The sequence below is a fragment of the Ornithorhynchus anatinus genome, chromosome X2, assembly GCF_004115215.2.
Source record: "Ornithorhynchus anatinus isolate Pmale09 chromosome X2, mOrnAna1.pri.v4, whole genome shotgun sequence".
NCBI classification, from domain to species: domain Eukaryota; kingdom Metazoa; phylum Chordata; class Mammalia; order Monotremata; family Ornithorhynchidae; genus Ornithorhynchus; species Ornithorhynchus anatinus.
The window spans coordinates 3038339-3063364 of record NC_041750.1 but is presented as its reverse complement, the minus strand read 5'-3'; the positions used below and the strand labels follow the sequence as shown (position 1 = coordinate 3063364).

The 25026-nt window shown below is 54.5% G+C and overlaps 2 protein-coding genes and 1 non-coding gene across 8 annotated transcripts in view; 2 read left to right on the top strand and 1 right to left on the bottom strand.

The window, feature by feature from the left end:
• The window catches only part of SIL1 (SIL1 nucleotide exchange factor), a 45693-nt gene extending 24874 nt beyond the window's left edge, over positions 1-20819 (bottom strand). For both annotated transcript variants that reach the window (XM_029052951.2, XM_029052952.2), the window contains exons 1-2: positions 20779-20819; positions 19836-19895 (exon numbers count right to left, since the gene is read on the bottom strand). The gene's annotated coding sequence lies outside the window, so the exon portion shown is untranslated. The remainder of the gene's footprint in view (positions 1-19835; positions 19896-20778) is intronic.
• On the top strand, positions 17342-17544 carry LOC114807475. The gene has a single exon (XR_003755536.1). It is a non-coding gene; the product is annotated as a small nucleolar RNA SNORA74 (small nucleolar RNA).
• Positions 20820-21767: 948 nt separating the features above from the next.
• Positions 21768-25026, top strand: part of MATR3 (matrin 3) — a 29369-nt gene continuing 26110 nt past the window's right edge. For 3 of the 5 annotated variants that reach the window (XM_029052361.2, XM_029052362.2, XM_029052359.2), the window contains exon 1: positions 21774-21838. The gene's annotated coding sequence lies outside the window, so the exon portion shown is untranslated. Of the gene's footprint in view, positions 21839-25026 lie in introns of all 5 variants that reach the window. The other 2 variants (XM_029052360.2, XM_029052363.2) reach the window with 2 other exon arrangements.

Genomic DNA, 25026 nt, shown 5'->3' with positions numbered 1-25026 from the left:
ATGAAGACCGTGAGCCTCACGTGGGACCGCCCGATGACCCTGTATCCCCCCCAGCGCCTAGAACGGTGCTCTGCACATAGTAAGCGCTTAACAGATACCAAAATTATTATCAAAAGAGGCCTTAGTCGGGGAAGCGGCGTGGCCTAGTGGTTAGAGCACGGTACTCGGGAGGTCTGAGTGCTAATTCTGCCTCACCTGCTCAGACCTTCTAGACTGTGAGCCCGCTGTTGGGTAGGGACCGTCTCTGTCCTTTCCGGGTGCTCTAACACAGCGCTCCGCCCAGAGTAAGCGCCCCATAAATACGATTGAACGAATGAATGACCCCATCTCCTCCTCATGCCACCCGCGTCCTCTCCTCAGACCTCACCTGAGCCAGATGGGAAAACTCCCCCCACACCCGGCTCCCGGGCATCACCCTGCAAAGCCACTCACTTTAATTCCGCCTCGATTAATAGGGAGGAGTGTCATTAGCGGGCCGGGAGGAATGGGTCTCCCTCCTTCCTTTCCCGTCCTCGGGCCTCGTTCCCTTTAATGGGATTGATTTTTTTCCCCGCAAAGCCCAGGCTCGGTGCCCGGGCCCGCGTCCGGTCAGAGGCTGGAAGAAGGCCCCCTGGCGCTTCGGCCCGCGGCCGACCAGCCGAGGCTGGGGCTCCTTCCTTTTCCTTTTGCGGTATTTGTTAATGATAATAATAATGTTGGTATTTGTTAAGCGCTTACTAGGTGCAGAGCACTGTTCTAAGCGCTGGGGGAGATACAGGGTCATCAGGTGGTCCCACGTGAGGCTCCCGGTCTTCATCCCCATTTGACAGACGAGGCAACTGAGGCACAGAGAAGTGACTTGCCCACAGTCAGCTGACGAGTGGCAGAGTCGGGATTCGAACCCTTGACCTCTGACTCCCAAGCCCGGGCTCTTCCCACCGAGCCACGCTGCTTCTCTGCTTAGAACAGTGCCTGGCACATTCATTCATTCGATAGTATTTACTGAGCGCTAACTATGTGCTGAGCACTGTACTAAGCGCTTGGAATGAACAAATGAGACAATCCCTGGCCTTTGACGGGTTTACGGTCTAATGGGGGGCACATGGTAGGTGCTTAACGAGCAACTGTTCTTTCCCAGTGCTTAGTACAGTGCTCTGCACACGGGAAGCGCTCGATAAATACGATGGAATGAATGAATGGCATTTATTAATAGTAATCATGGTATTTAAGCGCTTACTATGTGTCGAGCACTGTTCTGAGCGCTGGGGTAGATACAGCCTAATCAGGTTGGACACAGTCCCCGTCCCACGTGGGGCTGACGGTCTTAATCCCCGTTTTACAGATGAGGCAACGGAGGCAGGGAGAAGTGAGGTGACTTGTCCGAGGTCACACAGCAGTCAAGTGGCGGAGCCAGGAGTGGAACCCAGGTCCTTCTGGCTCCCAGGCCCGTGCTGTCTGTGCAGAGCACTGTCCTAAGCACTTGGGATAGGACAACAGAGTTGCTTAGAGGCACGTGGAGCTTGAGGTCTAGAGGGCGAGGCAGACGCTAATATAAATAAAGCGATTACTCTGGGACGCACGCATAGAGAAGCAGCCTGGTGGAGTGGTTAGAGGCCCGGGCCCGGGAGTCAGAAGTTTCTAATCTGTGTGTGACCTTGGGCAAATCGCTTCATTTCTCCGGGCCTCAGTTCCCTCATCTGCAAAACGGGGATTGAGACTGGGAGCCCCCCGTGGGACGGGGATCGGGTCCAACCCCGCTTGCTTGCATCCGCCCCGGCGCTTCGAAGAGTGCCTGGTACGTAGACGCTCTTAACAGATGCCCTCATCATTATTATTATTATTATTAAATATCACTGATGAGTGCTTACCATGGCCCGGCTGTTCAGTGGACCCACATCCCAGATCCCAGGGGGTTTCTTTGAGAGGAGAGGGACCCTCACGGCAGGGACAGAGTTAAACAATTCAGAAGCTCAGCAGGTAATTGATAGTCTTTCATGGTTATTTTATCCTCAAACTCCTCGGATATAATATTTCCCCTGGATTACCGCATTTACATAACAGTGCAGGGTGAGAGACCCTGATAAATCTTCCTGTCGTCGGGACGAATACAGTGGAAATGTACTTTTGTTGGTGGTGATTTGTTTTACTCCAGCGCTGCCCTTCAATTTGGGGAGGAGAGGGGATGGATGTGCCCCCTCGATGGAGGAGGAGCTGGGACAGAGGGAGGATAGACAGGAGGGAAGAGGAAGGGAGGAATGATGGAGAGGAGGAGGGAGGAGGGAAGGGGAGGAAATGTTGGAGGAAGAGAGGGAGAGAGATGGAGAGGGAGAAGGATGGAGGGAAAGAGAGATGGAAGAGGGAAAGGAGGAAGGATGGAGGAAGAGAAGGAGAGAGAAAGAGGGAAAGGGTTGGAGGGAAAGAGAGATAGAAGAGGGGAAGGAAGAAGGAAGACAAGGAGGAGGAAGGAAGGATGGTGGAAGAGAGGGAGAGAGATAAAGAGGGAGAAGGATGGAGGGAAAGAGAGATGGAAGAGGGAGAGGAGGAAGGAAGCCAGGGAGGAGGAAGGATGGAGGAAGAGAAGGAGAGACAAAGAGGGAAAGCGTTGGAGGGAAGGAGAGATAGACGAGGGGAAGAAGGAAGACGAGGAGGAAGGAAGGATGGAGGAAAAGAGGGAGAGAGATAAAGAGAGAGGGAGAAAGATGGTGGGAAAAGGAAGGGAAGAAGGGAAAGAGATGGAAATAGGAAGGAAGAGGGAGAGAGGAGGGAAGGTAGGGAGGGGGACGGGAGAGGGAATGACGGAAGAAGAGGAGAAAGATGAGCGAGAAGGATGGAGGGAAAGAGGAAGGAAGGGAGGAAGAGAGGAAGGCAGGGAGAGGGAGATGAAGTGAGGGAGGAAGAGGGGGGATGGAAAGAAGAATGGAAGGAAAGAGGAAGAGAGGGAAGAAGGAAAAAAGGGGGAAAGAGAATGAAGGGGGAGGGCTAATGGTTATATTTGTTATTTTTCTTTACATTAATGTCTGTCTCTCCACAAAGACTATAAGCTCTTTGTGGGAATGGACCGTGTCTGTTTATCGTTACATTGTACTCTCCCCAGCGCTTTCTGCACCCCGTCAGCGCTCAATAAATGCGATCGGATGAGTGGACGAGAGGGAGCGACGGCAGCAGAGAGGGAGCGAGAGAAGGGAGGGGACAGAGACGAAGACAGAAAGAGGGGTAATTCGGGGCGAAGTGACCCCGCTCCGGCGAGGCACAAGAGTCTCGGGAAATAAACCAGGCTGGAGGCCACACTCGAGGAGGGGAGAGACCGGCCCGGGAGATGGGGTATCCTGGGGTGTCGGGGGGATGACCGGGAGAGGGAAGAGGCGCTCCCCCCATCCCGGGGGATCATCGGAGACTTCTTGGCCGATGGTTCGGGCCGCACGGAGGGTTCTTTCGAACAACCCTGTCTCCGCGCGGCCTCGCCGGTCCTCGCTTGGTGTCTGTGGACGTAATAGGCCCCATTACAGGGCTGGGTAACGCTCTTACATGTAATGGGTCTGTGCTCTGAAGTCCTCGGGCTCTGAAGGTAATAGTTACTTTGAGAGGGAAATTGACAAAAAAAGAGAGGAAAAGAAAAGAGAGGAGACGGAGAGAGACGCACGGAGAAAAGAGAGGCGGAATTCAGGGCAGGGATTATGTCTACAAACTCCACCGTCCTCTCCCGACGGTGCAGAGAAGCGGCTTGGCTTGGCGGCAAGAGGCCGGGCTTGGGAGTCAGAGGATGTGGGTTCTAATTCCGCTTGTCCGCTGTGTGACCCTGGGCAAGGCGCTTCACTTCTCCGGGCCTCAGTTCCCTCATCTGGAAAATGGCGATGACGACCGAGAGCCCCGCGTGGGACGACCCCATGACCTCGTATCTACTCCAGAGATTAGAAAAGTGCTTGGCACATAGTAGGCGCTTAACAAATACCATTATCATTATTAGCAGTAGCACGGTGCGCCGCACACAGTAGACGGTAAGCTCCTGGAGGACAGGGAACTCGTCTACCCACTCTGTTCTACCGTAAGCTCCCCAAATGCTCCGTTCGGGGCTCTCAAATGGTATTTAAGTGCCTACGTGCTAGACGCTGTCCTAAGCGCCGGCACGGAAACAAGCTAACGCGGTTGGCCACCGTCCCTGTCCCACACAGGGCTCACGGTCAAAATCCCCATTTTACAGAGGAGGTAACTGAGGCCCAGAGAAGTGGAAGTGCGGTGCTTGGAGCGGGGGGGAGTCAACGAGCCTGGACAGGAAATAATTATCTCCAAAGAAAATGACAAGAGAGAAACTGAGAAATTTACAGGGGGAAGTCGGAGAGCCGACTGAGGAGCGACACGGGGGAAATGACAGAGAAGAGAGAAAATTACAGAGGAGACACACTGGGAAACTGACGGAGGGCCAGAAATTGACAGAGGATAGACACGGGGACACAGAGAGAGGAGACATACAGAGAAACCGACAGAGGAGAGACAGAAGAAATGGCAGAGGAGAGGTGCAGGGGAACAGAGAGACGCAGGGAAACTGACAAGAGGAGATGCAAAGAGAAACTGACATTGGGGAGACACAGGGAAAATGGCAAAGGAGAGACACTGGGAAACTGACACTGGAGAGACACAGAGAAAATGACAAAGGAGAGACACAGGGAAACTGACAGACACACAGGAAAACTGACATTGGCGAGGCACAGGGAAGATGACAGAGGACACAGGGAAACTGACATTGGAGAGATGCAGAAAATGACAGGAGAGACAGGGAATCTGACAGAGACACTGACATTGGAGAGACACAGGGAAAATGACAAAGGAGAGCCAGGGAAACTGACACAGAGACACAGAAACTGACAGTGGAGAGACACAGGGACACGGACACTGGGAAAATAGAGGAGAGACACAGGGAAACTGACATTGGAGAGACACAGGGAAAATGACAGAGACAAAGGAAGACTGACATTGGAGAGAGACAGGGAAAATGACAGAGGAGACAGGGAAACTGACATTGGAGAGATGCAGAAAATGACAGGAGAGACAGGGAATCTGACACAGACACTGACATTGGAGAGACACAGGGAAAATGACAAAGGAGAGACAGGGAAACTGACACAGAGACACAGAAACTGATAGTGGGAGAGACACAGGGACACTGACGTTGGAGAGACACAGGGAAAATGTCAGAGGAGAGACACAGGGAAAATGACAGAGACACAGGAAGACTGACACTGGAGAGACACTGGGAAAATGACAGAGGAGAGACACAGGGAAACTGACACTGGAGAGATGCAGAAAATGACAGAGGAGAGACACTGGGAAAATGACAGAGGAGAGACACAGGGAAACTGACATTGGAGAGACACAGGGAAAATGACAGAGACACAGGAAAGCACATTGGAGAGACACGGAAAATGACAGAGGAGAGACACAGGGAAAACGACAGAGGAGAGACAAGGAAACTGACCCAGAGACACAGAGACACTGACATTGGAGAGACACAGGGAAAATGACAAAGGAGAGACACTGGGAAACTGACATTGGAGAGACACAGAGAAAATGACAAAGGAGAGACACAGGGAAAATGACACCGAGACACACATAAACTGACGCTGGAGAGACACAGGGGAACTGACAGAGATACAAAGAAACTGACAGAGGAGAGATACAGGGAAGCTGACAGAGGAGAGACAGAAGATGACAGAAAGAGAAACTGACAGAGAGCGGAGACCAAAGCTGACAGGAGAGACAAAAACCGACAGGAAGACGGAGGAGAGAGGCAGAGAAACTGAGGCAGAGGAAAGACGGCGGCAGTAAGAAGAAAAAAACCTCAAAGAGGGGAGGGGGACGGAGAAGCAGCAAGATGGAGAAAGAGCAGATGGGGGGGGGGGGGAAGAAGACCAAGATGGAAACTGAGACGGGGAAGCAGAGAGACAGACGGAGAAAGAGATGAAAACACAGGCAGATGGAGATGGGGAGGAGATAGAAAGAGGGGAGACGGTGGGAGGGGGGGGAAAACAAGGCACAGAGGGTTGGCTGTTTAACGTTGAGGGGAATTTGCTGAGGTGAAAAGCAGTTGTCCTCATTTCCCTCCCTCCTCAGGGGTTGGTTTTGAGGGGGGGGGGGGGTCCCTGCTCAGGGGCTTCCTCATTCCCCTTCCCCAATTTAGCAAGGGACCTCAGAGGAGAAGCTGCACTTCTCTCAAGCGTTCAGTGCAGGGCTCTTTCTGCACAGGCTAAGTGCTCAGTAAATATCCCCGATGGATGGAATGATTATTTAGCCCGAGTCCTCGCCCCCCCCCCCCGGACGTACGCTGGCTGTCGAGTTGTAAAACAACTAGGACCAGAGAGGTCAGGGTCTTGCCCAAGGTCGCCCAGCAGTTCAGCCCCTCTCATTCATTCGATGGGGTCTATTGAGCGTCTGCTGTGGGCAGAGCACTGTACTAAGCGCTTGGGAGAGGACAGTACAACAGTAAACAGACACATTCCCTTGATTCTATTTATTGCTATGTTTTTGTCTCCCCCGATTAATAATAACGTTGGTATTTGTTAAGCGCTTACTATGTGCCGAGCACTGTTCTAAGCGCTGGGGTAGACACCGGGGAATCAGGTTGTCCCACGTGGGGTTCACAGTCTTAATCCCCATTTTACAGATGAGGTGACTGAGCCACCGAGAAGTGAAGTGACTTGCCCAAAGTCACACAGCTGACAAGTGGCCGAGCAGGGATTCGAACCCACGACCTCTGACTCCCAAAGCCCGGGCTCTTTCCACTGAGCCACGCTGCTTCTCGGTTAGACCGTGAGCCCGTCACTGGGCAGGGACCGTCTCTATCTGTTGCCGATTTGTCCATTCCAAGCGCTTAGTACAGTGCTCTGCACATAGTAAGCGCCCAATAAATACTACTGAATGAATTCCCTGCCCACAACTAGTTTACAGTCTTCCCCCTCGACTGCGAGCCCTTTCTCCTCCTAGACCCCAGCGGAGAGAAACAGTGTGGCCTAGTGGAATGGTACCCGCTGTGTGACCCCGGGCAAGTCATTTCACTTCTCTGGGCCTCAGTCACCTCATCTGTATAAGGGGGATGGAGACTGCGAGCACCATTTGGGACAGGGACTGTGTCCAAAGTGTTTTGTTTGCATCCTCCCCAGCGGTCGGCGCGGCGCCTGGCACGCAGTAAGTGCTTAACAAATCCGTAGTTATTATTAAGTCACTTAAATTCACTGGGCCTCAGTTTCCTCATCTGCAAAAGGGGGATTCAGCACCCGTTCTCCCTCCCGCTTAGTCCGTGAGCCCCGTGTGGGACGGGGACTGTGTTCAACCCGATAAACGTCTGAGCTGCCCGAGCAGCGCCAGGGTAGCTGAGCGAAGTAGTGAAGCGACTTGCCCAGGGTCACCCGGCAGACGACTGGCGGGGCCGGGATTAGAACCCAGGTCCTTCTGCTTCCCAGGCCCGGGCTCCGTCCCCCAGGCCACGCTGCTTCCTCCCTCTCCCCCTCTTCCTCGCCCCTCAGGTCCAGACGGCCATCCCGGGGCGTTCGGTACGGTGCCGGAGACGTAAAGACCGTCGTCGTTACTAGAGAAGCAGCGGGGCTCCGTGGAAGGAGCCCGGGCTTGGGAGTCAGGGGTCATGGGTTCGAATCCCGGCTCGGCCCCTTGTCGGCTGGGTGACTAGGAGCACGTCACTTCGCTTCTCCGTGCCTCAGTCCCTCATCTGTAAAATGGGGATTAACTGTGAGCCTCCCGTGGGACCACCTGATGCCCCTGGATCTCCCCCAGCGCTTAGAACAGTGCTCTGCACATAGTAAGCGCTCAACAGAGACCACCGTTATCATCTCCGGGCTGTCCCCATCCGGCTCCCTCGGGCCCGAAACACCCCCCTAAACGGGGGCTGGGAGGGGAAAGGCCGGGGGCGGGAGGGAACCCGGGTCCGGACCGAAGGCCGGTGAGGAGCGAAGGCTTCCTGGGGGAAGGGGGCTCTAGGGGGAGGCCGGGGGTCCGCGAGTGAGGCCCCGCCGCCATCTGGGAGAGTGCAGACCCCGGCTGGCCGGCCCCGGGGGAGACTCGGTGGGACCAAAGCGGCCTTTGGAAGGCCGAATGACTTAGACGAGCATCTTTTGGACCCCCGGAGAAGACACCGATGCCAGGAAAAGCCCGGGGAAGACGAGGAAGAGGCAGACCGGCGGCTAGGGGCCCTATCCATTCAGTGGTATTTATTGAGCGCTTACTGTGTGCGGAGCACTGTACTGAGCTCTAGGACTGGACAAATCGGCAGCAGATAGAGACAGTCCCTGCCCTTTGACGGGCCCACGGTCTGATCGGGGGGAGACGGACAGACAAGAACAATGGCAATGAATAGGATCGAGGGGATGAACGTCTCATTAAAACCATAGCAAATAAATAGAATCAGGGTGATGTACACCTCATTCACAAAATAAATAGGGTAATGAAGGTATATACAGTTGAGCGGACGGAAGAACCCTTAGGAAGGTTCCTCAGAGGACGGGACGTCGTGGAGAAGAGAGATCCACAGAGTCGCTGCGAATGGGAAACGACTCGACGGCCCCTGACGATAACGATAACAGACCGGAGTCGGCCCTCCCCGGTTACGGCCCGGGAATCAGAAAGACCTGGGTTCTAATCCCCCCCTCCGCCGCTTGTCTGCTGGGTGACGTCCGCTTCGGTACTCCGGGCCTCCATTCCCTCATCTGTGAAATGGGGATTCGGACTGTAAGCCCCACCTGGGGCAGGGACTGGGGCCAACCCGAGGATCTTGTACAGCTGTGTGACCGGGGGCAAGTCACTTCACTTCTCGGTGCCTCGGTGACCTCATCTGTAAAATGGGGATTAACTGTGAGCCTCACGTGGGACATCCTGAAGACCCTGTGTCTCCCCCAGCGCTTAGAACGGTGCTCTGCACAGCGTAAGCGCTTCACAAATACCAACATTATTATTATTATCTTGTATCGCCCCCCCAGCGTGTGGTGTCGAGTGCCTAGCGCGTAGTGAGTATTTACCAAATACCACTGACGGATCGACTGATTGACCATAATGGTAGGAAGAAATTCCGTTTAAAAGACAAAGTTTCCATTAAATCTCTTCGTTTGCAATGCATCGATGAGTGGCGTTTATCGAGCGCTTACTGTGGGCAAAGCATCGTAATGATAATAATGTTGGTATTCGTGGAGCGCTTACTATGTGCCGAGCACCGTTCTAAGCGCTGGGGGAGATACAAGGTAATTAAGTTGTCCCACGTGAGGCTCATGGTCTGAATCCCCATTTTACAGATGAGGCCACCGAGGCACCGAGAAGTGAGGCGACTTGCCCCCGGTCACACAGCAGGCAAGTGGGGGAGGCGGGATTAGAACCCGCGTCCTCTGACTCCCAGGCCTGTGCTCTAGCCCCTGGGCGCCGCTGCTTCTCCGAAGGGAAGCAGGAAAGGACTGAAACGCCGGAAGCGGAGGAAATAATCACAATTCTCGTATTTATAGGCGTTTTCCTAGGTGCCAAGCCACCGTTCTAAGCGCTGGGGTAGGTAGAAGGTCGTCGGGTTGTCCCACGTGGGGCTCACAGATGAGGTAACTGAGGCACCGAGAAGTGACGCGGTCACCCGGCCGGTAAGCGGCGGAGCCGGGATTAGAACCCACGACCTCGGACTCCCAAGCCCGGGCTCTTTCCACTGAGCCGCGCCGCTTCTCCTGGAGATGGGGAATGGGAGGTCCGACCGGAGGAAGGAGGGGGAGCCAGCCTCCAGCCCGGGAAGTTGAGAGATGCGACAGAAGAAGAGTCTGCCCAAACAAGCAAGTTAAAAATAGCCACTCGCTGTCCTTTTTCAATTGCTTTCCCTACCCGAGCCCAAGCGACAAGTGAAATCTCCTCTGTAATTTCCCAAATCTTCGGCTTAATGAGTTTCCGGCCTCGGCTGTGAAGACGGTGGGCCGGCTTGGCCCCGGTGGGGCTTGGCGAGGGAGCTTCGGAAGGAGGGTGGGGAAGAAGAAGAATAATAATGTTGGTATCTGTTAAGCGCTTGCTATAATAATAATAATAATGTTGGTATTTGTTAAGCGCTTACTATGTGCCGAGCACTGTTCTAAGCGCTGGGGTAGACACAGGGGAATCAGGTTGTCCCACGTGGGGCCCACAGTCTTAATCCCCATTTTACAGATGAGGGAACTGAGGCACCGAGAAGTTAAGTGACTTGCCCAAAGTCACACAGGTGGCAAGTGGCAGAGCCGGGGTTCGAACCCATGACCTCTGACTCCAAAGCCCGTGCTCTTTCCAGTGAGCCACACTGCACACTGCTTGCTATGTGCCGAGCACTGTTCTCAGCGCTGGGGGAGACACAGGGTCATCAGGTTGTCCCTCTTGGGGCTCCCAGTCTTCACCCCCATTTTACAGATGAGGCGACGGAGGCCCAGAGAAGTGAAGTGACGCGCCCACAGTCGCGCAGCTGACAAGTGGCAGAGCGGGGATTCGAACCCGTGATCTCCGACTCCCAAGGTCGCGCTCTTTCCACCGAGCCGCGCTGCAATCCGGTGACTTGTATGTCGTACTCTCCCAAGCGCTTAACACAGTGCTTTGCACTCATTAAGCACCCCATAAGTACCACCGCGTGAATGGAAGGAAGCAGCGTGGCTCAGTGGAAAGAGCATGGGCTTGGGAGTCAGAGGTCATGAGTTTGAATCCCGGCTCTGCCACTTGTCAACTGTGTGACTGTGGGCGAGTCACTTCACTTCTCTGTGCCTCAGTGACCTCACCTGTAAAATGGGGATAAAGACCGTGAGCCTCACGTGGGACCACCCGACGACCCTGTATCTCCCCCAGCGCTTAGAACAGGGCTCTGCACATAGTAGGCGCTTAACAAATACCAACATTATTAAGGAATGAATGAACAACTGCATGAATACACAGAGTTGGTAGACCCGTTTCCTACCCCGGCGACCTATTCTTTCCCAGTGTTTCGAACAGTGCTCTGCACATATTAAGCGCTTCACCGCAGCGTGGCATAGTGGATGGAGTTGGGCCTCGCAGTCAGAATAATAATGTTGGTATTTGTTAAGCGCTTACCAGGTGGCAGAGCGCTGTTCTAAGCGCTGCGGGTAGATACAGGGTCATGGGTTTGTCCCCCGCGGGGCTCCCAGTTAATCCCCATTTTGCAGATGAGGTCGCTGAGGCGCCGAGAAGTGAAGTGACTCGCCCACAGTCACACAGCTGACCAGTGGCCGAGCCGGGAGTCGAACCCATAACCCGGGAGCCCCGCGGCTTCTCATTAGAACCCAGAAGGCCCTGGGTTCTAATCCCGGCTCTACCACGTGTCCGCTGTGTGACCTCGGGCAAGTCACTTCACTGGCCCTCAGTTCCCTCATCTGTAAAATGGGGATGAAGGCCGGGAGCCCCATGTGGGACCGGGACTGCGTCCAACTTGACTACCTTGTATCCACCCCAGCGCTTAGAACAGTGCTTGGCACCTAGTAAGTGCTTTACCAAATACCGGAATTATCATTATTATGGGGGTTGCCCGTTTACTTGTTCTGTTGCGTAGACATATACAGAGAAGCAGGGTGGCTCAGTGGAAAGAGCCCGGCCTTGGGAGTCGGAGGACGTGGGTTCTAATCCCGCCACTTGTCAGCTGTGTGACTGTGTGACTATTGAGCTGTGCGCTCAATAAATACGATTGAATCAGGTGAATAAAATGGGGATTGAGACTGTGAACCCCACGTGGGACAACTCGATCACCTTGCATCCCTCCCCCCGGCGCTTAGGACAGTGCTTCGCACCTAGTAAACGCTCAACAAATACCATCATTATAATTATCTCTAATTCTATGTATTTATATTGTTGCTATCGGTGCCTTTTTACTTGTTTGAATGTCTGTCTCCCCCCCCTTCTAGGCTGTGAGCCCGTTGAGGTGAGGGATTGTCTGTCTTTGTTGCTGAACTGTCCTTCCCGAGCGTTTAGTACAGTGCTCTGCGCACAGCGCTCAATAAATAGGATGGGATGAATGACTGTCCCCCCCAACCCCTCGCCCTTGAACATCACGTTGCCGGCACACAGTACGGGCTCAGTGGATCTGATTGATTGATGAATTGATTGATGATTGATTGATGAATTGATCGATCGCCCTCCCCCAAGGCAGGCTCAGCTGGCGCACATGCGCACTGGGCCGGGGGCTCCCGCCACGGGGAAGGAAACACCGCCCCCCAGCGGGCGGGGTTCGCTCCAGGCCACGCCCCTACCTGGAGGGGGGCGCATGCGCATTGGAGGCGAGCGGCTCGTCAGCCCTGGGGGACGGGGCGCCTGCGCACTGGAGGGGGACTTCTCCTCCGGGGAGGGGCAGGGCGCATGCGCACTGGAGGGGCGCTGGGGGGGGCCCTTCAATTCGGGGGGGCGAGGCGCCTGCGCACTGGAGGGGGGCTTTTCGACTCAAGCGGGGCAGGGCGCCTGCGCACTGGAGGGCAGGGAGCCTCTTCTGCCCGGAAACAGCAGGGCGCCTGCGCCCTGGAGGAGAGTGGGTTCTTCAAGCAGGAGGGGCGGGGCTTCTCCTTCGGGGAGGGGCAGGGCGCCTGCGCACTGGAGGGGGTGCTCTTCAACTCAGGAGGGGCGGGGCTTCTCCTCCGGGGAGGGGCAGGGGCTCTTTTGCCCGGGTAGACCAGAGCGCCTGCGCATTGGAGGGAAGGGGGGTGGTCCGCTCTTCAACTCAGGAGGGGGGCCTTCTCCTTCGGGGAGGGGCAGGGCGCCTGCGCAATGAAGGGGAGGGGCTCTTTTGCCTGGGAAGGGGGGGGGCTCTTCAACTCAGGAGGGGCGGGGCGCCTGCGCACTGGAGGGGAGGGGGCTCTTTTGCCGGGAAGGGCAGAGCGCCTGCGCACTGGAGGGAAGGGGGGGGCTCTTCAACTCAGGAGGGGCGGGGCGCCTGCGCACTGGAGGGGAGGGGCTCTTTTGCCGGGAACGGCAGAGCGCCTGCGCACTGGAGGGAAAGGGGGGGCTCAACTCAGTAGGGGCGGGGCGCCTGCGCACTGAGGGGGGGGGTTCTCCGGGGAGGGGCAAGGCGTCTGCGCACTGGCGGGGAGGGGCTCTTTTGCCAGGGGAAGGGCAGAGCGCCTGCGCACTGGAGGGAAAGGGGGGCTGAACTGGGAGGGGGCGGGGCGCCTGCGCACTGGAGGGGCTCTTTTGCCAGGGGAAGGGCAGAGCGCCTGCGCCGCACGAAACCCCTCCCCCTTAGAGGCGTGGCCGGCCCTAGCCACGCCCCCACGATTGGGGTATAAAAGCAGCTCGGCGGTGGGCGCCGTCCTTTCCCCGGCGGTGGGCGGTGCGGGCTCCAACAGCGGCTTGGCACAAAGCGGTGAGTCAGGCCGGTCTGGGCTCCCTCCTGCTCCACTGCCCTCTCCCCAACGCTCAGTACAGTGCTTTGCACCCCGGGGGCGCCCAACAAATACGCCCCGAATGTAGGAGGGCGGGGGAGGGGGCCGCAGCCAGCAGAGGGCGCTAGACTGAGCTCGGTGGGGGGCGGGCATGTCTTGGTGCTTAGTACACTGCCGGCCACCCAGTAAGCGCTCCAAAATACGTTGGTATCTGAGCGCTTACTAGGTGCCAAGCGCTGTTCTAAACGCCGAGGGAGATGTAAGGTCAAAGGGTTGTCCCACGTGGGGTCCACAGTCCCCATTTTGCAGACGAGGGAATTGAGGCCCAGGGAAGTGACTTGCCCAAGGTCCCTGAGCTGACAAGCGGTGGAGGCGGGATTAGAACCCACGACCTCTGGCTCCCAAGCCCGGGCTCTTGCCACTGAGCCACCCGATATTAATGTCGGTATTTGTTAAGCGCTTACTCTGTGCAGAGCACTGTTCTAAGCGCTGGGGGGAGATCCAGGGTCATCAGGTTGTCCCACGTGAGGCTCTGAGTTCATCCCCATTTTACAGATGAGGGAACTGAGGCCCGGAGAAGTGAAGTGACTCGCCCGCAGTCACCCAGCTGACTAGTGGCAGAGCCGGGATTCGAACCCATGACCTCCGACTCCCAAGCCCGGGCTCTTTTAAGTTTAACTTTCATTCACTCAGTCCTATTGAGCGCCGACTGTGTGCTGAACACTCTGCTGAGCGCTTGGAAAGAACAAAACGGCAACGGACACAATCCCTACCCAACAAAGGCTCACAGACTAGAAGAAATAACGCTATTGGTTAGGCGTTGACTATGTCCCGGGCACTGTTGTAAGCGCTGGGGCAGATCCTGGGGAATCGGGACGAACAAAAGTCCCTGCCCCACGTGGCGCTGGCAGTCTTCATCCCCATTTTCCAGATGAGGAAACTGAGGCCCGGTTTAGAAAGCGGGAGGCAGACATCGAAATAAGGAAACAGATCAATAGAAGATGGAATTATAGCTAGCGCTGCTTAATAGAAATATAATTTTGTATGCATGTACATAAATACACAAGTGCCATGGGGAGCAGCGGAAAAGTGAGGCTCAGTCTGGGACTTTATTACTCTCCTAAGCGCTTAGTGCAGCGCTCCGCACACACCCAGTAAGCGCTCAGTAAATAGGATTGGACGCGTGGAGAAGCAGCGTTGCTTAGTGGCAAGAGGCCGGGATTGGGAGTCAGAGGACCTGGGTTCGAATCCTGGCCCCGCCGCGTGTCTGCTATGTGGCTTTGAGGCAGGTGGCCTAATTTATGTGCCTCAGTGACCTCATCTGTAAAATGGGGGTGAAGACTGAGCATCCCGTGGAATAACTTGACCTTGTATCCCCCCCAGCTTCATTCAGTACAGTGCTTAACAGAGAAGCAGCGTGGCTCAGTGAAAAGAGCCTGGACTTGGGAGTCAGGGGACCTGGGTTCTAATCCCAGCCCCGCCACTCGTCTCCTCTTTGGGCAAGACGTTCTCTGGGCCTCAGTGACCTCATCTGGAAAATGGGGATTAAGACTGAGCCCCAGGTGGGACAACCTGATGACCTTGTACCCCCTAGCGCTTAGAACAGTGCTTGGCACGTAGTAAGCGCTTATCAAATATTGTCATCATCACGGATGAGGAGAGGGGTCTTGTGAGGGTGGGGATGGGGGGCTCTGGGCCTTTGACCCCCAGCGGTAGGCAGCTGTCGAGCTCGGCCTGTGCTTGGGACTAGTGTTACACTGCTGGCAGAACGACGGTCTGAGCGCCGCGGCCTCCCGGCACTGGTTGCAACGCCCCCCCCGGTGTGCTAACCGACCCCGGGAGGCCGACAGGCCCCACGCCCGCTGCCCTTCATCTACCCGCCTGTCCCCCCCCCCCGACTCATCTTGCATTCACGTCTCTCCCCCCTCTAGGTTGAGCTCGTGGTGACCAGGGAACCTCTGACCTCTCCTGAGCGTCCAGTACAGTGCCCTGCAGGCCGTAAGCGCTCAATAAGCAGGATTGGATGGAGGTTGCGTGGGCCGGCCTGCGAGAGGCCATGTGGGGGAGCTTAGGGTCCGGCCCTCGAGCGTGGAAGCTCGTGGTGGTTGTACTTTGCGAGCGCTGAGTCCAGCGTTCTGCACACGGTAAGCGCTCAATAAATACGATTGAATGAACGTGTCTTTGTTGCTATAGTGTATTTTCCCTGGCACTCAATAAATCCCATAAATGGCGGCCAGGTCGGCTCCTCCGCTTCCCTGTGGGACCTCGGGCAAGTCGCTCTACTTCTCTCGGGCCTCAGTTCCCTCATCTGGAAAATGAGGATTAAGGCCGGGAGCCCCATGAGCGTCCGAGACTGCAGCCCGATTTGCTGGTATCGATCCCAGCGCTTAGTACAGTGCTTGGCACGTAGAAGGCGTTTGTTTAACCACCGTCGTCATTCGAGGCCCGCTCTTTCCACCAGGCTCCCGTAGGCGGTGAGCGTTTGCAGTCAGCTGCGATGCTACTGATGCGCTAATTTGCCGGAAATGGGTGAAAAAGAGACTTTCAATACTAATAAATGATAATGTTGTTGTTTGTGAAGCAATTACTATGTGCAGAGCACTGTTCTAAGCGTTGGGGTAGGTACGGGGTAATGAGGTTGTCCCACGTGAGGCTGACAGTCTTAATCCCCATTTTACCGTTGTAACGGGCACCGGGAGGTTAAGTGACTTGCCCAAAGTCACAGCTGACAGGTGGCGGAGCAGGGATTAGAACCCGTGACCTCTGACTCCTAAGCCCGGGCTCTTTCCAAAGCGCTCAGTACAGCACTCTACTACCTAATGGATATCGCCCGGGGAGGGGAGCAGTTTGGGCGTGTGTCCACTTTGCAGGCGGGCAGATTGAGGCTCAAGGCTTTCCAGGGAGTGCCGGAGGTTTGCCAATCAGTGAGTTGTATTTATGGGGTGCAGAGCCCTGTGCTAAGCGCTGGGGAAAGAACAATATAAAATGGAGGTGTGGGGGGCTGCTGTGTGGGATGGTGGCAGTGAGAGCGGGTGGGGGAGGCGGTTGCTCATGCCTGCCGGATTCTTTGGTTTGCAGAAGGACCCAGCGAGTCGGGGACGCCACGGAGACTCCTTGGAGGGCTTTTGGGAATGATGAGATTCCAGGTAACGGCCATGATGGAGCTTCAAACACCTTGCGTGCCACATCACTGTGCTAAGTGTTGGGAGAATTGATATCAGTCAGGATATCCAGCACTTGCAAGCAAATGATATTTGTCAAGCCCTGTTTTAAGCGCTGGGGCACAGTCTGGTGGATGGAGCCCAGGCCTGGGAGCCGTTAATCCCCATTTTACAGATGAGGTAACTGAGACACAGAGAAGTGACTTGCCCACAGTCACACATCACCTTAGACCACTAATAATTATGGGGCTTGTTAAGGTCGTTCGTGCAATCGAGTTGACCACTTACTGTGTGCAGAACACTGTAGTAAGCGCTCGGGAGAGTACAGTTCACAAGCCCTGTCTGCAACGGGTTTACAGTCTAGACTATGCCAACCACTGTACTAAGCGTTGGGGTAGATGAAGGACCATTTAGGTGGACCCCGTCCCTGGTCCCGTGTGCAACCGACGCTAGAGAAGCGGCGTGGCTCAGTGGAAAGAGCATGGGCTAGGGAGTCCGAGGTCATGGGTTCGAATCCCAGCTCCGCCACTCGTCAGCTGTGTGACTGTGGGCAAGTCACTTCTGGGCCTCAGTTGTCTGTAAAATGGGGATGAAGACTGAGCCTCGCGAGGGACAACCCCAGCGCTTAGAACAGTGCTGTGCACATTGTAACTTTGTGCTTAACAAATGGCAATATTATTATTAGGAGGAAAGGGAAGGCAGAGCCCAGACTCCCAGGTCCAAATTGCGCTGGGCCGCACCGCCTCCCGGTAGGAGGGAAGACGGGGATCGAACCCCCGGCCCAGAGAGGCGGAGCGTCTTGCCCGGAGTCTCACAGCCGGGCAGAGGGGTTAGCGCCGTGGATCCAGCGGCTGTCAGCTGTCCAGGTGGGCGCGGTACCTGCGATAGCGTTACACCGCTGGGACATCAGGGCGCCGTCCAGACGACCCTCCGCCTCCGCCGCTGTTTTAGCGTCGGGTCCGGCTGGGCCCGGGCGGCGCTTTGCGTTCCCGAGAGTGGACGGACTCTTGCCCCGTAGAGTCGGCCCTAGATTGGATGCAAACATCGGATCCGTCCGGCGTCCCCCGGGGGTGGTTCGGGGGTTCACCGCCTGACTTGACCTGTGCTTTGTCTTCGCAGCCTGCGCGTTGAGCGCCGAAGGATGGGGAGCCCGATGCTGAGCGTCCACTGGGACACCCCCCGGTGGGTGACACGTTGGGGTGACAGTTGGGGAGGGAAGACCAAAGGCAGCCACGAGGGCTGGGGAAAAGAGCATGGGAGTAATGAGATGGGGATAGGATTTAATTTGGCGCCAAGATGGCTGCCCGCCCGCCATTTTGTCTAACACCCTCTCTGTTTCTCCCTCCAGCGGGTCAAGATCTTGCGGATAGAGGCGGCCGCCGGCGTTAATAGAGAGCCCAGAGATCTCTCGGTTTGCAGGAAAAGATTCCCCTGTGCCTCGTGGGAACGTGAGCCCTTAACCAGATCAAAGTTGTGTTGGCTGCCTGTCACCCCCCCACCGCGGGAACTGCTGCTGACTGGGGAATCGTAATTAATAGATTGTGTGGTGTTTGTGTCGCTGCACACACCCTGGGGATTTCTGTGGCTTAATCGTGCCCGTTAAAAAAAAAAATAAATGGGATTTTTTGCGGCTTGATAAGCGAGGCTAATTAGTCACCTTGGCCCTGTTGACTCCCTAAGTGTGGAAATCCCTCCCAGTCTAATGTCGCGGGTTCCGGAAGATGGGAAATAAAGCAGTTTGAAACACTTGTCATTTCTTCATTTGCAAGAGCTGAAGAGAGCAGTGTGGCCTAAAGGTTGAAGCCCGGACCTGGGAATCAGAAGAACTGGACTCTAGCCCCACCTCTCTGGCTTGTCAGCTGTGTGACTTTGGGCAAGTCACTTCACTGCCTCAGTCACCTCATCTGTAAAATGGGGATTAAGACTGAGCGCCATGTGGGACAAATTGATCACCTTGTATCCACCCCCGGGCACTTAGAACAGTGCTTTGCGCAGAGTAAGGGCTTAACAAATGCCATCCTCATCAAGCCCGAATGCTTTCTCTCCCCGCACCCAAACTCAAAATGGCAGCCTCATAAAGAAATCAAGCCTAAACAAGCTCCAGCTTTTCCACAAGTCTGGTCCACAAGTGCACAGCATTTAACACCTTGTAGTCTAACATTGTTCATTTTAACACTTGATCACAATTTATACTCATCAGGGCAAACACACCTAGCAATCTCCACCATTTATGTGCTTACCTATAGCCACCCTAAGCACGTTTATACATATAAAATTCATGCCATATCCAAATTTATATCTAAATTCATCTATACATTCAATTACATCTTGTGAGCCTTACATTTTGTAAACCTTTTCAAGGCTCTTACCTCATTAGGTAAGTAAGCATTTAATAATAGCAATGATGTTGGTATTAAGCAGTTACTATGGGCTGACCACTGTTCTAAGCACTGGGGTAATAGAATTAATATAATATATAATACAATTAAGTGCTTAGTTATGGGCAGAGCAGCATTCTAAGTGCTGGGGTAGATACAGGGTCATCAGATTGTCACATGTGGGGCTCACATTTTTTAATACGCATTTTTGCAGATGAGGTAATGGAGGCGCAGTGACGTCGAGTGACTTGCCCAGGGTCCCCAGCAGTCAAGTGGCAGAGGTGGGATTAGAACCCACAACCTCTGACTCCTAAACCTGGGCTCTTTCCACTGAGCTATGCTGCTTCTCTATAGCCACGCTGAGCTGTATATAAAGTATATATACTATTATGTGTGTGTATAAGTATACACACACAGATACTTTGAAGCAGCATGGCATAGTGGAAGGAGCCCAGGCTTGGGAGTCAGGGGTCATGGGTTCGAATCCTAGCTCCGCTGCTTGTCAGCTGGGTGCCTGGACAAGAAGTCACTTCTCCGAACCTCAGTTCCCTCATCTGTAAAACGGGGATGAAGACAGCCTCATGCGGGACCACTTGATGACCCTGTATCTACCCCAGTGCTTAGAACAGTGCTCTGCACTTTGTAAGCGCTTAACAAACACCAATATTATTAAATGGGGATTGAGACTGAGCCGCATGTGGGGCAGGGACTGTGTCCAACTGGATTTAGTCATATCCAAACCAGTACTTAGTACAGGGCCTCGCACCCAGTTAGCCCTTAACGGATTCCAAAATTATTATTCAGCTGGACATTCAATTACTCCCTTTGTAAATCTTTTCATGACTCTCTTCGTTAGCAGTTAAATCAAGCTTTTAATGACCGCAAACAAGCATCCTTCCCACCTCGTGTGTCCTCGTACTTACAGTCCTGGTTAGCCTTAGGCTTTTCAAAAACCCTACCTGATAAAGGAGGGCTGGAAACCAATTAGGATTTCTTCGGGGCCAGAAGAAGGAGTCTTTCTGTCAAAATAAAGAAAGACGATAAATTGGAATGTCTCCCCGGCCCTAGCTGCCTTCTCTGATGCCTGTATGGGTCAGGAAAGCGTGTCTGCCATCTCTGTTGTTTTGAAATGCTTAATACTTGAGAAGCAGTGTGGCTCAGTGGAAAGAGCCCGGGCTTGGGAGTCAGAGGTCGTGGGTTCTAATCCCTCCTCTGCCACTTGTCAGCTGGGTGACTTTGGACCAGTCACTTCACTTCTCTGGGCCTCTGTGACCTCATCTGGAAAATGGGGATGAAGACTGCGAGCCCCACGTGGGACCACCTCATCACCCTGTATCCTTCCCAGCGCTCAGAACAGTGCTTGGCACATAGTAAGCGCTGAACAAATACCACCCTCATTATTCTCTGTGCCTCATTTACCTCATCTGTCAAATGGGGATTGAAGACAGCCTCACGTGGGACCACCTGCTGACCCTGTCTCTCCCCCAGCGCTTAGAACAGTGCTCTGCACATAGCGCTTCCCAAATACCAACATTATTATCATCATTTACCCCCGCGCTTAGAACAGGGCTCTGCACATAGCGCTTCACAAATACCAACATTATTATTATTCTTATTATTACCCCAGCGCTTAGAACAGTGCTCTGCACATAGCGCTTCACAAATACCAACATTATTATTATTATTGTTATTACCCCAGCGCTTAGAACAGTGCTCTGCACATAGTCAGTGCTTCCCAAATACCAACATTATTATTATTACCCCAGTGCTTAGAACAGCGCTCTGCACATAGCGCTTCATAAATACCAACATCATTATTATCATTACCCCAGCGCTTAGAACAGCGCTCTGCACATAGCGCTTCACAAATACCAACATTATTATTATTATTATTATCATTACCCCAGCAGCGTGGCTCAGTGGAAAGAGCCCGGGCTTTGGAGTCAGAGGTCATGGGTTCGAATCCCGGCTCTGCCACTTGTCAGTTGTGTGACTGTGGGCAAGTCACTTCACTTCTCTGGGCCGCAGTTCCCTCTTCTGTAAAATGGGGATGAAGACTGTGAGCCGCATGGGGGGCAACCTGACCACCCTGTATCTACTCTAGCGCTTAGAACAGTGCTCTGCACATAGGAAGCGCTTAACAAATACCAACATTATTATTATTATTATCATCATTACCCCAGTGCTTAGAAGAGCGCTGTGCGCATAGCGCTTCCCAAATCCCCCCACCCTGTATCTACCCCAGCACTTAGAACAGTGCTCTGCACATAGTGCTTAACAAATACCAACATTATCATTATTATTATTATCATTACCCCAGCGCTTAGAAGAGCGCTGTGCACATAGTCAGCGCTTCCCCAATCCCCCCACCCTGTATCTCCTCCAGCGCTTAGAACAGCGCTCTGCACATAGTAAGCGCTTAACAAATACCAACATATTATTATTATCATTATTATTATCCTTATTATTATCATTACCCCAGCGCTTAGAAGAGCGCTGTGCACATAGTCAGCGCTTCCCCAATCCCCCCACCCTGTATCTCCTCCAGCGCTTAGAACAGCGCTCTGCACAAAGTAAGCGCTTAACAAATACCAACATCACTATTATTATCCTTATTATTATTATCCTTATTATTATTATCATTACCCCAGCGCTTAGAAGAGCGCTGTGCACATAGTCAGCGCTTCCCCAATCCCCCCATTCCTATGCTTTTCCTGTCAGGCCTGGCTTCGAGGCCTCCCCCCGCCCCCCACGTGACCCAACGTCCTCCATCTTCCCGCCTTCTTCCTCGCGCGGGGCGGCTGCGCGCGCAGCCGGGGGAGGGAGGGGGGGAGGCGCGCGCCGAGTCTCGCGAGAGCGGGCGTCGGGGGCTTGGGCGGTTGTGGCGCGCGGAGGCTGTCGGGAGGCCCGCGCGCCCCGCAGGCTGAGGGGAAGCGTCGTCCGCCCGGCCCCCGCCGCTGAGGTAGGAGCGGCGTCGGAGGCCGCCGGGGGCACCGGGAGGGGGACGGGGAGGGCGGCGGCGAAGGGCGGAGGGGGACGGGACGGCGGCGGGGGGGGGGGGGCGGCTTCCCCCTCCCCTCCCCCCCCCGGGCCGCCGCTGCCTCCGCGCTGCGTAGGCCGCGCGGCCGCCATGTTGGCGCCGAGGGGGTGGTCGTCCTCCCGACACCGCTTTCCCCCCCCCCCCCGGCGTCGGCATCCTCGGCGAACCCGCCGCTCCCCTCGCCGCTCGGCCCCGGGGGCAGCGCCGGAGAAACGCCAACGGGATCGTCCCGGCGCCCAGGACGGGGCTTGGCGCAGAGGGAGCGCTTAAATACCCACTTTAGTAGCAGCCCAGCGCTTAGAAGAGGGTTTGGCACAGAGGGAGCGCTTAAATACCGACGTTATTATCGTCTCAGCGCTTAGGAGAGGACTTGGCACAGAGGGAGCGCTTAAGTACCGACATTATTATCATTTCAGCGCTTAGGAGTGGGTTTCGCACAGAGGGAGCGCTTAAATACCGACATTATTATCGTCTCAGCGCTTAGAAGAGGACTTGGCACAGAGGGAGCGCTTAAATACCGACATTATTTATCATCTCAGCGCTTAGGACAGCGCTTCGCACAGAGGGAGCGCTTAAATACCGACATTATTATCATCTCAGCGCTTAGGAGAGGGCTTCGCACAGAGGGAGCGCTTCACAAATGCCAACACCGTCGTCCCAGCGCTTAGGACAGGGCTTGGCACAGAGGGAGCGCTTAAATATCGACATTATTATCATCTCAGCGCTTAGGAGAGGGCTTGGCACAGAGGGAGCGCTTAAATACCGACATTATTATTATCTCCCAGCGCTTAGGACAGGGCTTGGCACAGAGGGAGCGCTTAAATATCGACATTATCATCTCAGCGTTTAGGACAGGGCTTGGCACAGAGGGAGCGCTTAAATGCCGACATTATTATCATCTCAGCGCTTAGAAGAGTGCTTTGCACAGAGTGAGCACTTCACAAATGCCAACACGATCATCCCAGCGCTTAGGACAGGGCTTGGCACAGAGGGAGCGCTTAAATATCGACATTATTATCATCTCAGCGCTTAGGAGAGGGCTTGGCACAGAGGGAGCGCTTAAATACCGACATTATTACTATCTCCCAGCGCTTAGGACAGGGCTTGGCACAGAGGGAGCGCTTAAATATCGACATTATCATCATCTCAGCGCTTAGGACAGGGCTTGGCACAGAGGGAGCGCTTAAATACCGACATTATTATTATCTCCCAGCGCTTAGGACAGGGCTTGGCACAGAGGGAGCGCTTAAATATCGACATTATCATCATCTCAGCGCTTAGGACAGGGCTTGGCACAGAGGGAGCGCTTAAATACCGACATTATTATTATCTCCCAGCGCTTAGGACAGGGCTTGGCACAGAGGGAGCGCTTAAATATTGACATTATCATCATCTCAGCGCTTAGGACAGGGCTTGGCACAGAGGGAGCGCTTAAATGCCGACATTATTATCATCTCAGCGCTTAGAAGAGTGCTTTGCACAGAGTGAGCACTTCACAAATGCCAACACGATCATCCCAGCGCTTAGGACAGGGCTTGGCACAGAGGGAGCGCTTAAATCCCGACATTAGTATTAGCCCAGCGCTTAGAAGAGTGTTTTGCACAGAGGGAGCGCTTAAATACCGACATTATTATTATTATCTTAGACGCTTAGGAGAGCGCTTTGCACAGAGTAAGCGCTTCACAAATGCCAACATGATCATCCCCGCACTTAGGACAGCGCTTGGCACAGAGGGAGCGCTTAAATACCAACATTATTACTATTATTAGCCCAGCACATAGGACAGTGCTTTGCACAGAGGGAGCGGTTAAATGCCGACGTTATTATCATTGTTATCCCAGCGCTTAGAAGAGTGCTTTGCACAGGGTAAGCGCTTAAATGCCAACATTATTATTATTATTATCCCAGCGCTTAGAAGAGTGCTTGGCGCAGAGTAAGCGCTTAACCAATACCGACATTATTATCATGGTTATCCCAGCGCTTAGGACAGTGCTTTGCACAGGGTAAGCGCTTAACAAATGCCAACATTGTTATTATTAGCCCAGCGCTTAGAGCAGTGCTTGGCACAGAGTAAGCGCTTAGCCAATCCCGGCATTATTATCATTATTGTCTCAGCACTTAGAACAGTGCTCTGCACAGAGTAAGCAATTAACTGCCATTATTATTATTATTATAATGATAAGAGAGGAGGGTTTTTTTTGTTTTTTTGGTGGGGTCCGGGGTGTCCGCCCCCAACCCACCTCCCATCCCAGGTCTCCCTCTCTGCGTAATAATAATAATAGTGATGTTGGTATTTGCTAAGCGCTTACTAGGTGTCGAGCACTGTTCTTAGCGCTGGGCGGAGGGGGAGAAGTAATCACACGCCATCTCCCATTTCACAGGTGAGGGAACTGAGGCACCGAGGAGTGAAGTGACTGGCCCAAAGTCACACGGCTGACAGACGGAGCCGGCATTGTAATCGTGGGGTTTAAGGGCTTCCTAGGTGCCGAGCACTGTTCTCAGCACTGGGATAGACACAGGGTGATGGGGTTGTCCCACGTGGGGCTCACAGTCTTCATCCCCCTTTTCCAGATGAGGTCACTGAGGCGCAGAGAAGTGAAGTGACTTGCGCGAGGTCACCCAGCTGAGCGGCGGCGGGGCAGGGATTCGAACCCACGACCTCTGCTTCCCAAGCCCGGGCTCTTTCCCCTAAGCGATTTACAAAGGAGGGAACTGAGGCACAGAGGAGGGAAGCGATTTGCCCAAGGCCACCCAGCTGACAAGTGGCAGAGCCGGGATTAGAACCCGCGACCCCAAGTGACGCAGCGCCGGGGGAAGCCCGATCGTGACCCGGGGCCCCAAGTGACTTTTATTTCTTTTTTCCTTCCTCCTCCCCTGATTGGGAACGTGGTGTCGGCGAAGGACGCCCTCGGCGTCCCCTTTCTTGTCCCCCCTCGGCCTTTAGGGACGAGTGGGACGGTTTGCGGACAGAGGACGCGGAGGACGGTGGCGGCCGAGCCCCGGTGATGATGATTACGGTAGTCAGGCGCTTACTCTGTGCCAGGCACTGTTCTGGGCGCTGGGAGATGGAGCTGGGCGCCGTCCCGGTCCCGCACGGTTTAGAGTTTCAC